Consider the following 12427-nt stretch of genomic DNA (forward strand, 5'->3'; position numbering starts at 1 on the left):
AAAACCCATCAACACCACCTTTTACCTCTTTACTGCCCCCATAATTCCTAAAGCAAAATTACTCCCAAAACTCTCTCCCGGTCATCTTCTTCTCCACACCTGCAACAATGGCTGAATCTTCATCCGTTCATGCCACCTCTCAAATTCTTCCCATCAGACCTCAACAATGCCTTGTCATTGATCTGAACCCACTCGCCTATGATCCCTACATGTCGCCGGTTATTGAATGCCTCAAGTACTCCCAACTTGCTCCGGCATTGTCCAGAGTTGAAACGGTGCCAATGGTGGCTCTATCTCAGGTCTATGCGACGGCCTACTACGACAAGGGTGTCGACAGGGTCTTTTTCGAAGTGGCGGAACACAAAACATCGATTTCTCGTCCCCGCTTCTGCAACATGCTTGGGTTTGCTGCAGACTCATCGCGTATTAACCCGGAGACGATTCCGGTTGGAATGTTATACAACATGTTCTACAACATGGGCTACACGGAAGTTCTTACCTCCGTCGCAAGGTTCAAGAAGTCATGTCTACCGCCCCTGTGGAATGGGTTATTTACAGTTCTCTTCAAGGGACTGTCTGAGCGGAGCTCAGGATCGGACGGGGCCAGTCGTCTTTTCCTGTCAATCATGTATGGGGTGTACAACGGGATCAACCTCGATTATGGCTCTGTCCTTTGGCAACAACTGATTCAGAGCCTTTCTTCCACTTCTCGACACTCTGAAGTGTCGCTGGCCCGGTTCTGGATCTTGATCACAAGATGGGCCATGGACAGGTTTGACGTCCCAACTGCTGACGGTGCACCGATGTCTTCTGTTGGTACGTTCCATACCAAGAAGATCATCGTATCCGATGCATCGAAATTCTCCTTCATTGGCTCTATCCCAGAGTCGATGTATGGCAGTGTGCCATCAGACAGCAGTATGATCAAGGCGATTAAGGAGTTAGGGCCATCTGGTCCGAGGGAACTGACACCGGACATGCTGCGATCAATTCATGATGCCGACAAACCGGTGGCAAGGGGTAAGAAGGCAGACAAGGGGAAGAAACCATCAAAAGCCCCAAAACCCACTCCCAAGAAACGCAAACAACCAAAGCCTGCTTCCTCCCCAAAACCGAAAAGGAGGAAGACCCAACCGAAACGGACGCTCGTCCTTTCCTCAACCTCAAGTGAATCCGAAGGTGGGAGTTCGGACTCTGAGGGGTCACAAGGAGACGAATCTCCACAAAGAGGCAACACACCCCCTCGGTCCCCAACCCCGGAGATGGAACTTCACCAATTCCCAGTTCCTTCCCCTCCACCCACAATTCCTATTTCCATTCCCACCATAAACCCTACTATACCACCCACCTCATTCCCTATACCACCACCCATATTCACCACATCAACCGAAACCCCACCTGTAACCGAACCTCCACAAACCGAAACCCATACACAACCCCCACCCGGAACTAACCCCCCACCTACTCAACCTGCACCAACCAAACCCATAACACCACCAGCTTCCCCACCACCTCCATCTCCAGAAGACGCCTCCGATGGCGATGATCAATACCTCGGTGGTGACCATCTGAACTTTGATTCGGTCTACTATAGTCCGTTTCAAGTTCAAAGTGATGAGGAGGATGATGCTCCTGTGACAAAGAAGCATCTCCGCGCGCTGAACGAGAAGGTTGATCAACTTCTCGCCTCCTCTTCAAATCAGCAGTCATCCTTATCTGAAGCTGCCCTTCAGAGGATAGTTGATGCCTTCTCTAGGGCTCAACATGACTCAGTGGCCTCTGCTACTGCTGCAATAGACGCCTCCACCCGAGCTTGTGAGGCAGCGACCGAAAAAGTCGATAAACTATTCCATGACGCTACAATCCTGCTGCAGTCTATGCAGGAAAGCGCCGAAGCCACCAAAACAACACTAGAACCACTTGTTAATCAATTCGCCCAGTTTGTGAAGACGGAGTTATCCTCGTTCGCTACCCTAAGACAAAACCTTAGCGACGACAACTCGGCACTCCGTGCCTCCATCGATGCCCGCTTGGCAAAGCTACAAGAGGATCTTGCGGCTGAAAATTCACTGATGGACGTCCTGGCAAGTAAGACTACTGCCCTCAAGGTCAAGAGCACCCAACTTTCCAAATCCGAACAACAATTGGAGGCTCTTCGATCCGAGAGGGAAATCATCAAAACGTGTGTTTCGGATGTCCACGCCGCTCTATCCAACATCCTGGAAGCACACGATCCCATCCTCAATCACTCAGTGAGGCGTACCCTCGCTGAGAAACTCTCTCCGGCCATGGATCTCTTGAGTAAAATTGAAGGCCTACCCAGTTTCGTGTCCATTCCGAAACAAGGGGGAGATGAGAAGAAAGGATCGAAACCACCTCCTTCCTCAAAAGCAACTCACACCACCGAACCACCCCCAACTGGTCATGCCTCGGGTTCGGGTGTGAAGGACAAAGGCAAAAACATTGCAGAGGGAGGAGATGAAGATGAAGATGAAGATGAAGACAAGGAGACTATTGCGGACATGTTAAAGAGAAAGAACAGTCGCAATACTGATGACGATGTCAGTCGTGTGGCACGTGAAGCTGAAGAAGCCGAACGTAAACAAAAAGAAGCCAACGATCTCCTTGAGAGCCGAAAGCTGCTCTTCCCTGCCTGGACCAGGGATCGTCTGATAAAAGAGGCCATAGAGACTCCAAGCATACTATGGCTCGAGCCGGTGATATCGTTCGACTACATCAACTCGGTCGATTCGCAATTTGATATGCCGCTGACTCGAAAGGCGTTCATCTTCCACGCCTTCTCCAACATTTTCGAAGTCCCGCATCCGAACGATGAGCTTGACAGGGAGCTTATTGACTTTTATCTGGTGGCCGCTCGCCCTCAATACCTTACATGGAGCGCCCAGAAGATTGTCAGTGTTCGGGTGATGAAGCCATTTGCCGTGGGGAGATTCACAAACGTCAAGTTCAAGCTTATCCGAGGATCTGCAAGAACTACTCACATGATCTCTCTGGCGGATCTGCCCAATCTGAACCCTCATGATTGGATAGTCTTGTACAACATCTTGCTGACAAACGAAACCGAATATGGTCCCATCTTGGACCATGTCAAAAGGATGCTGGCATGCTATATCATGGAGGTGGCCCTAATGGATCAGGAGGTTGCCACAGTGTTTAAGAAGAAACCGAAAGTCAAGCCTGTGGGATCGGCCAGTGATCTAAACGCGATGAAAATGGGCAAGATAGATTCGAGGCGAAACTCTGTGATGTTCACCAGAGCCGAAGGACAGAAATGTCTGTTCGCGTTAGCTGACAAGCACCTCTACACCACTACCTTCTTGGAACACGTCCTATCAATCGTCAAGCGGTGTAAGGACAATTCGGCTGATGACATCAAATACTTTGAAGATATGATCAATTGGTACATCCGGTTTAGACAGACCATCCTTTCCATAACCAAGTGTCTGTTTAGTACCGTGAAGAAGAAGGTACCAGCTTCAGCCGCCGGCCCAAGTAAGAAGTGAAGGTCTCGCTCCAAATTGACGCAAAGGGGGAGATTGTTGGGCTGAAGTTCTGTTTTGTATTGCGTCTTTTGGGCTCGTAGATTAGCCTTGTATTCTCCGGTTTGGGCCTGTCCAACCGAGAGCCTTTTATGTATTGTATATAAGTTATCGCTTGCATGCATATTAGGTTAAGATTCAAGATTTCTGTTTTAGCATTCCAGAGTTTACGATATTGCTCTCTTGTAATCTTCCAATCCTTTACAGTTGATGTTCTTAATCGAGCTCTTCTAAGGATTTTATTTAATCATTCGACACGTTTGATTCAAGCTGTTTGTTCTTATTATTGCTTTCTGCCTTGTTATTTATATTGTGTTCTTGCTGTTTCATATTCATATACTTGTTCAAGATCTAATCGATCTTTATAGATTAAAAGTTGTTGTTTTAATCTCATCAATAAGACTTACGGTCAAATGTATCCCAAAATCTTATTCAACTAGATCTTTGACAATGCAATTCTCATTTTCAAAAAGATGATTCCACAATATTACATGTCACTCAAATATTTAAATTGACTTTTGAATATTATAGTTTCACATATTTCATGACTTTCTTTTAAACATGTTAAAATTTTTCAAAAGTAATTCAAAACAATCTTACAAATTTTGTATAAACAATTCTTGAATTATAAGACCATAGATAGAAGATTTGGGAGAATGAGATGTTGTTTGATCCTATGAATAGTAGTTAGGGCCTGGTATTCATGGTCAAATTTCTTCTCCTTGTTTCAGTCGTCTTACTCCCTTTTAGTCATTACACATTCTTGCGAATGTCAATACTTTATCCTTAGTAAATTACTTAATATCCCAATAGAATTATGAATTTGCATATCTAGTTATACATTAAACATTCACAAGAATGATTTGTCGTTTGATCCTATGGGTAGTAACATAGGCTCATAGTTTGTGATCAAATTGTCTTCTCCATGTTTCAGTGTTATCCATCACACATAGTGGGCATGAATGCTTTCTAACTTTTTTTTTTAATTTTGGAAACTAATAGTTTATCAGAACAAGTCTCATAATAAGCCTTCCTAGTGTCCTTGGCATTTAGGATCGGATTAGGTATATCACCACTAATCGCCTTTTACGCATGGGCAACTGACTTTCTTCTTCTTGAAACTTCTATTCATAATAGTAAATATGAGAGTATTTGAATTTGGAGTTTCTAGTATTTCCGTGTTAGTCCCAAAGGGTCTCAACATGCCATGAAACTCCTTATGGACATTTCCAAGTTGTTCATATCAAAATATGAGTGAACTGATTATATGTACATGTCAGCTAGTGAGTATGGTAATAACAGTCAACTCCTAGCTTAATGAAATTCATTTCACTTCAATAGTATGGTGGATGAGTGTTTCTAATAGTTTTGGAATGTAGTGGTTAAAGGGAACCTCGGGAACAAATTTATCTAAGGCATGATCTTTCTATTAGTAAACGAAAAGTATTCCCAAACTAGAAATTCTAACTAGATTGATCATCTTACCAGCTAATCCATTCGAGATGTCTTATAACAGTAGATTTTTGTGGATAGGCATAATCTTGGTTTGACGATAAGGTTTCTTCTAAACACGTGAGGGAACATGTTTGTAATATTTTCTTTTACATATAATAATCCTATTATAATATATACATAAATTTAAGAATTTTAAATTTGATCTTTATCCTTTAAATATTCAATTTTAATTATCTAATTTAAATAATATTTAAAGTATTAATTAAACCATTTTAAGTACTCTAATTTAATTCTTTATTTAAAATATTTAAAAATTTAATTAATTCTTTAAATACTTAAGTTTAAATTATCTAATTAAATAATATTTAAAACTAAGTATTCATATTTAAATTTTAATTTAAACAATATTCAAAAATAGTTAATTAAATATTCATACTTAAATTCTTATTTAAATAATATTTAGAACTAATCTTAGACTGAATATTCATATTTAAATAATTTAAATAGTATTAGATTTATCTAGTTAAATTTTCATATTTAAACCCTTTTAAATAATATTTAAAACAAGAGATTTTATCCTAAAAACAAAATATACCAAAAACTGAAAATTTGGAATACGGTCGATCGTGCGCGCGACCAAGAGGTATCACGCCGTGAGTTGCGATTATCAGGGTTTCTAGATGTAGATTTTAAGTAGTGCATATAATTAAAACCTAGAGACTATAATATCACTATTGAGTTTTCTTTGCATCAATATACTCTAACAAGGCAACATAAAACAAAAAAAAAAATTATCTAAGTGTACATGCACCCTAGGATCTAGGTTTTACTAATTATAGCAACCTACTTTATAATTATGAATCTAATAAGAAAGAAAGAATTACTAACCTCTTGTGCGATCTTGATCTTATTAACCCCTTATTGAAGTTTCTTGATCTCTTCTTGATCCAACCATGTGTTTGGATGAGAGGACCCAAAGTAAATCCCTCTATGGAATCACACCCAATGTCAAAAAAAATGTAAAACCAAAAGAAAACTAATAGATGGATTAATATCAACAAAACCTAAGAGGGTTTGGAAATCTTCCCATATAAGGAAACAAGGGAATTGGCAAAATCTTTAAGCTAAGGTACAAGGAATTATAAGATCCCTAGAGTCTTATTTATAGCCTTGCATCATTGCCATAGTTTTATCTCCCATTGCATATGGGATGGAAATACAATTCAAAATCTTCTCCCATCCAATATGGGATGGAGATTTTAGAATTTCCCTTATTCTCTAAGGGTTCCAAAATATTACAATTGGTCAATCTTTTAACTAATTATTATTCACTCGTTGAATTAGTTAATTTCAAATCAATTTATTAAACATAACAAATTAATAAAGTTATTTTCTTCTTATCTCTTTTTCTTTTAATTCCTCATTTGTATCTTGAGGGCAATGGACCCTACTATCATTTAGAAATATTACCAATAGTTAATGACCTTAAACACTATTTTCAACAGTTATGACTACCACCTACCACCACCACCGCCACAGTTATGATCACCACCCGCCACCACCAACAACCACCACTTACCATCACCACCATGACACAACAGCTACCATTCAACACCACCACCATAGCCACCTCCATCATCACCCACCACCACTACCCATCACCACCAACACCGTTACCATCACCCGCCACAATATATAACTTATAAAAAAATAGTAAAATTAAACAAAAAAATAGGAAGGGTAATTATGTCATTTTAATTCATTTTCCTTCCAACCAAAAAAATATCGAATTGGATTCCAATTCCATTTCCGGCCAATCAAACAGACTATAGAATTGGATTACAATTCCATAAATATTCAAATTCATTGACAAATTCAACTTCTTTCATAAACATTCTACGAATCAAACGCCACCTGATATTCCAGAATTCCTACTTATGTTATCGGTTAATGAATACAATGTACCGATAATAATGCTCATTGAGGTAATCTGTGAGTACATTCAACAAATTTTTATTCAATGTAGTGACGTGAGAAGTAAAATACTATATATATATATATATATATATATATATATATATATATATATATATATATATATATATATATATATATATATATATATATATATATATATATATAAGAATCAAATGAGAACACCTAAAAGGTTGAGAACGCGAGAACAAGTATATTCATTTATGATTTCATGTATTCATTTGTGGAGAAATAATTAGTTTTTACGCACAATCAACATGAATATGTTTTTTCTCTTCAATTGAAATTAAAGGCATAAAAATTGATCATTCCTCCACAAATGAATACATGAAATCACAAATGAATATACTTTGTTCTCGCGTTCTCAACCTTGTTTGTGTTCTCACTTGATCATATTCCTATATATATATATATATATATATATATATATATATATATATATATATATATATATATATATATATATATATATATATATATATATATATATATATATATATATATATATATATATACTAGGTATGTTTAAGGGCCGTGCTAAGCACGACACACGAAGGGTAATTACGGTATTTCTTTCACGGTTGGTGTATATTGTGCTAATAACAAAAAAAAAGTACAATGCTATAAATGGGTAATTTTCAACGAATATGTTTTTTTTAAATACAATGTATAATACACAAATATATGAAACTAAATTTCTATTTCCCACGTTTAGCAGTTATGTATAAGGAAACTTACAAAATAATGTTGGGTCACAATGATATGGGTTGATATTCACCATCGCTAAGAATCTTCACAATCTAAGTGCGTACACAAAAAATGAAACTACACTTATAACTTCATCAACCAAAGCATGTTGTCGTAAGTGCGAGTGTACTTGCTTCAAAGTGATTGTCGTAAAAATGGCTGCCAATGTAAGGAAAGAAGTAAAAGATGATATAAGTAACACATAAAGAAATAACATGGGAACGAATGATTATGGAGTTAATCAAGTTAACATGTACTTGGTTGTTTTAAATAATATTCTACATCATATGTCATATAAGAACACAATAAAGTTGATTTTACCCCTGGACTTGCAACATATGTCAAAGTAGAAAAAGTGAGCAAAAAATAAAAGAAACCACTTTTAGGAAGAGAGGGTTTGACTGCTTATATATTGTTGTTATCCGGTTTCAGATCAAGTTTACCTGCTTGAGAAGAATAACCTCTAGCTAAATAGTCCCTGATGGCTAAAGATATCCATCAATTGTTCACTTCTTTTGCTTTGAACCGCCCGTCACTGTGAAAGCATTTTATCATTATATTGCTTAACATCCCACTCAGCTTGATTAAGTGGTTTTCAATCTAATGTTTGATTTTTCATTTGTACCATTACATCCGAATTTTTTTGAAGATAAAGAGACAAATATACAATCGTTTAAATTAAAAAACGAATGACAGTTCACATCTAAAAAGGTAATTATAGTGGCTTTCCTTGACTATCAACATCTAAAAGTGAATAATGCAATCATGTGAATAGGAGCCTATGAAAGACGAAATCGACATTTAAACACAAATCCACAAATATACAGATGTATAAAGAACTCATTTGCAGCTCCCTTTCACGAGTATCAACATTTCCTATCAATTGATACAATGTGTGGTGAAAAAGACGAAACGAAAACCTTCTATAGTTTGATAGAAGACCGAAAAAAGAAAATTTACATGAAAAATATATATTTACCTTCTAGAGTATTCCCAATGATTTGCATCAATATAATCATAACTAGATGGGGAACCCCCGCGTTGCGGGGGTCAGACGCGACAATTTTTTCGGTTGTTTTTTCTTTGAAAACGTTTATAGTTTGAGTTGCTCATTTCTTCCCTCTTTAACTGATCTATAAACAAATAACTAAATAAGAAATAAAAAAACATCAATGAATCTTTAAGCAAAACTAATAAAGTGACAATTAAACAAAAACATAGGCACCTATAATGCCACAAATAACCAACGGAAGTAGAGGGACCAAAAAAGACAAAAAGAAAGCAACTTTAAAATGACCCAAATATAGTTAAGGGACCATTCCTGCCAAAAAAATATTAATATGACTAAATACTAATAATATGTAATAAAAGACCAGGGTTATGAAAAATTCAAACGAAAATGAAGGGTTGTTTATGAATAAAAGCATAAAGTTGAAGGGTGGATGTTGTAACATTAATTGAAAAAAAAAATTCAACCAATCAAAACAAAACAAAATACTTTAATATATATATATATATAATTAGCTTAACTATGCAAAATATGCTTATTATTTAGCATGTATATGATTTGGTAGATTGTTTATCTCCACGAATTAAGGAGAAGAGAATGAACATGTTATCACGATTGAGAAGTTATGTGGCTAACAAAGAAAACTTAGGTTCATGGTTTCATCACGTAGAGTGGGTAAAATCACATTTTGGAAAGAATATATACTATATACTTAGTCAAGGAAAATGTAGAGTTTGCTTGGTTTTCAAATGATGGATTAATATTGGCCTTTCTCTATGAATATATTTCGTAAATTAAAAAAATGCAAAACAATTATCACGTCCTATTTCTTTACTTTCTTTTTTGTTTTATTTTACTATGATTATGCATGGTCTTTCACAAAAAAACAAAATGGTGAAAAAACATATACCCTAATAAATAAGAATGGTTTTGCCACATGTTATTCTCTCATTCAATTGGCCACATGTCATTTTGTCATAATTTTGAGATATATTTATTTTCCACTTGTCATTTACTTTATTTTTTTATTTCCAATATATCATTAATTTAACTTACTTAAATTAAACCTACCATAATGACTATTAATTTCAAATTTCAAATTTTAAATTTTAATTTCAATTTTAAATAAATTTACAGTTTAAACCTTTGTGTTTAGCATTTTGTTATAATTTACATAAATTTGATAACTAAACATATAATTTTAATTTATTTATTTTTTATATGTTTTTTTCTCATAATATCTCAAATTTCAAATTCAAATAAATTTTCCATTTAATCATTTATATTAACATTTTGTTTTAATCAACCCGTATAATATACGGGTCACACACTTAGTGTTTATAATCATTAAAAATCGCTAGCAATTACAACACACATATATTTACTTTCATTAGCTTTTTGTTTTAATTTTATTTGAATAAAGGGTTTTTATACAAAGCAGTAAATCACATTACTACATTTATATAAGCTAAATCCTATATGAATTAAGGATCTGAATATCTAGCACAAATTACTTGTAGAAGGTGATTCGCTGTTAATATTTTGGCATCCTTAGCTACCCTTAGCTACCCCTATTCCTTCTCTCCCGTGGTTCGAAGCACCAAAGATCATACACAAGCATATTATGGAAAAAAGAAAAGTTATAGGACGTATACCCCCATGCCATTTTCATGTCCCAAATGACTTACAATTAAGAAATTTCACCATTTCTGGCATGTATCCTGCATCACATGTCAATTTCTTAAACACATAAACACATAAGTGGTCCCATGTAACCAAAATAGCCTAAAGGGATTTACAAAATAATTGGTGACAGAATGCTCTGGTTAAAGAAAAGTACCTTGCAACCACAGATCAACATCATTGGATCCAATAGCTATATAGAAAAGTAGTTTAATAATGGATATGCTAGATGTCCCCTGCTCCCTTCTTTTCAAAAGAAGAAAAGAACTTGATTTGAAATTAATGTGCGAAAATCAATCAACGGAAGCACACAATTAAAAATGAAATCAGGATAACTATACAAATTAGTTTGTAAAGCACACAATTCTAATGATCCAAAACACACCCCCTAATCGCCTAGGTTTGAAATCAACAAATTACATTTCGCCCTACCTCCTCATAAAATTGTAGGTTCTTCGTTAATATCTAGTCGCGTAATATTTTTTCCTGAGAGGAAAGCATATAAAATAATATCAAATTGGTCAGAGTAGTCAAGCATCATGGTGAAACTGCAAACCCTAAGCATGGAAAATTAGGGCAACCCAAAGTTCGGAAATATTGTCGATCGGAGAAGGATGAGTCCTGTAAAAAATTGAGATGATTAGATTTGACTTTTGAAAGAAAATCCATGTAAGATGTGATGTAAAAAATTGAGATCCTCATCATACAAAAAAAATGAAAAACATTGAATATCATTGGCTTAGAGGGAGCAGTGGTATGGAGAAGTAGGAGGCCGGTGTCCCAAACATGGAGGATAGAGTCGGAGTAAAACATCCGTTTCCTGAACCTTCGATGAAGATTTTGAATAAGTAACCAAAAGGATGAAGCGATGGGCATTGGCAGAGGAAAAATATATCGCAGGGAAGGGATGGGGTCGCCAATTTTGAGAAGCGATTGTATGCGAGTGAAGGTGACAAGACGGAAGCGGTTACGACACATTAAAGGGTGTGAATCGGCATTAATGTCCATGCCGTCGTTCAAAAGTTGGGTGACGTGTCGTTAACTAAAGCGTGTACATTGAATATTGTTAAGTTCTTAATTTTAGGTGTTCTAATTTAATTATACTCATATATATATATATATATATATATATATATATATATATATATATATATATATATAATGAAATACTATTTGGTTGTAAAATTACCAAAATCATAATGAAATACTCATTCTATATGCGGCAACGATGCTTCAGAGGAGAATGCACAAGTCTATTCAGTAGCAAGAAAGATCCCATCCTACATCTTTCAAGTTTTTTATTTTAGAAAAACTCGGATTGTAGATCTGAACAACCACACATGCATATATGGGAAATGGCGCGGTCTCGGTGCAGGGTGCAATCATGTTATTGCGACATTAGTTATTCAACTTTCACTGAGTTTTACCATATGCTTCAGTTGTATTACCAATCTGATGTATATCAATGTACATACTAGACGGAAAAATGTGCATCCTCTTCCCTCTCGTTCTGATGGGAAATATTAGACCTAATGATGGTCGTTTTAACCCCTATATAATTTAAAAGTATGTAATTTAAGAAGTGTGTTTTATCGACAATGATTATGTTTGGATTTGCAATTTAAGAAGTACCGTCTTCCTTGATGTTATGGTTGATTTTTTTAGAAAATTTTCATTTTATAACCCACTCCAAACCTAAAAAAGTATGCATTCCTATAATCAAGATTTGGAATGTGAGATGCCATGGGATAGCCCTTACAAAGCATAACACAAACAAACAAAAAAGCATTCGAAAGGGAGTTCATATGAACAATTTATGAAGGTTTAAAGTTAGGAAAAAAACTAGATTTCAATCGTAATATATGAAAATGTACATAGAAAAATACATGCTTTTCAACCATACAAATGTCAAAACAATACATGCCTTTAAAAAATAATTTGTAAATAAAAAATAAAAAAAAAATAAAAATAAAAAATC

The 12427-nt window shown here is 35.7% G+C and overlaps 1 long non-coding RNA gene across 1 annotated transcript; it reads right to left on the reverse strand.

Moving 5' to 3' along the window:
- Nucleotides 1-10146: 10146 nt before the first annotated feature.
- LOC145073580 (uncharacterized) lies at nucleotides 10147-11402 on the reverse strand. The gene is made up of 2 exons (XR_013691438.1): nucleotides 10607-11402; nucleotides 10147-10487 (listed from the first exon to the last, which is right to left on the reverse strand). It is a non-coding gene; the product is annotated as an uncharacterized LOC145073580 (long non-coding RNA).
- Nucleotides 11403-12427: the final 1025 nt, after the last annotated feature.

This window comes from Lactuca serriola, chromosome 9 (genome assembly GCF_051521515.1).
Source record: "Lactuca serriola cultivar US96UC23 chromosome 9, Lser_US96UC23_V15, whole genome shotgun sequence".
In the NCBI taxonomy this organism is placed as follows: domain Eukaryota; kingdom Viridiplantae; phylum Streptophyta; class Magnoliopsida; order Asterales; family Asteraceae; genus Lactuca; species Lactuca serriola.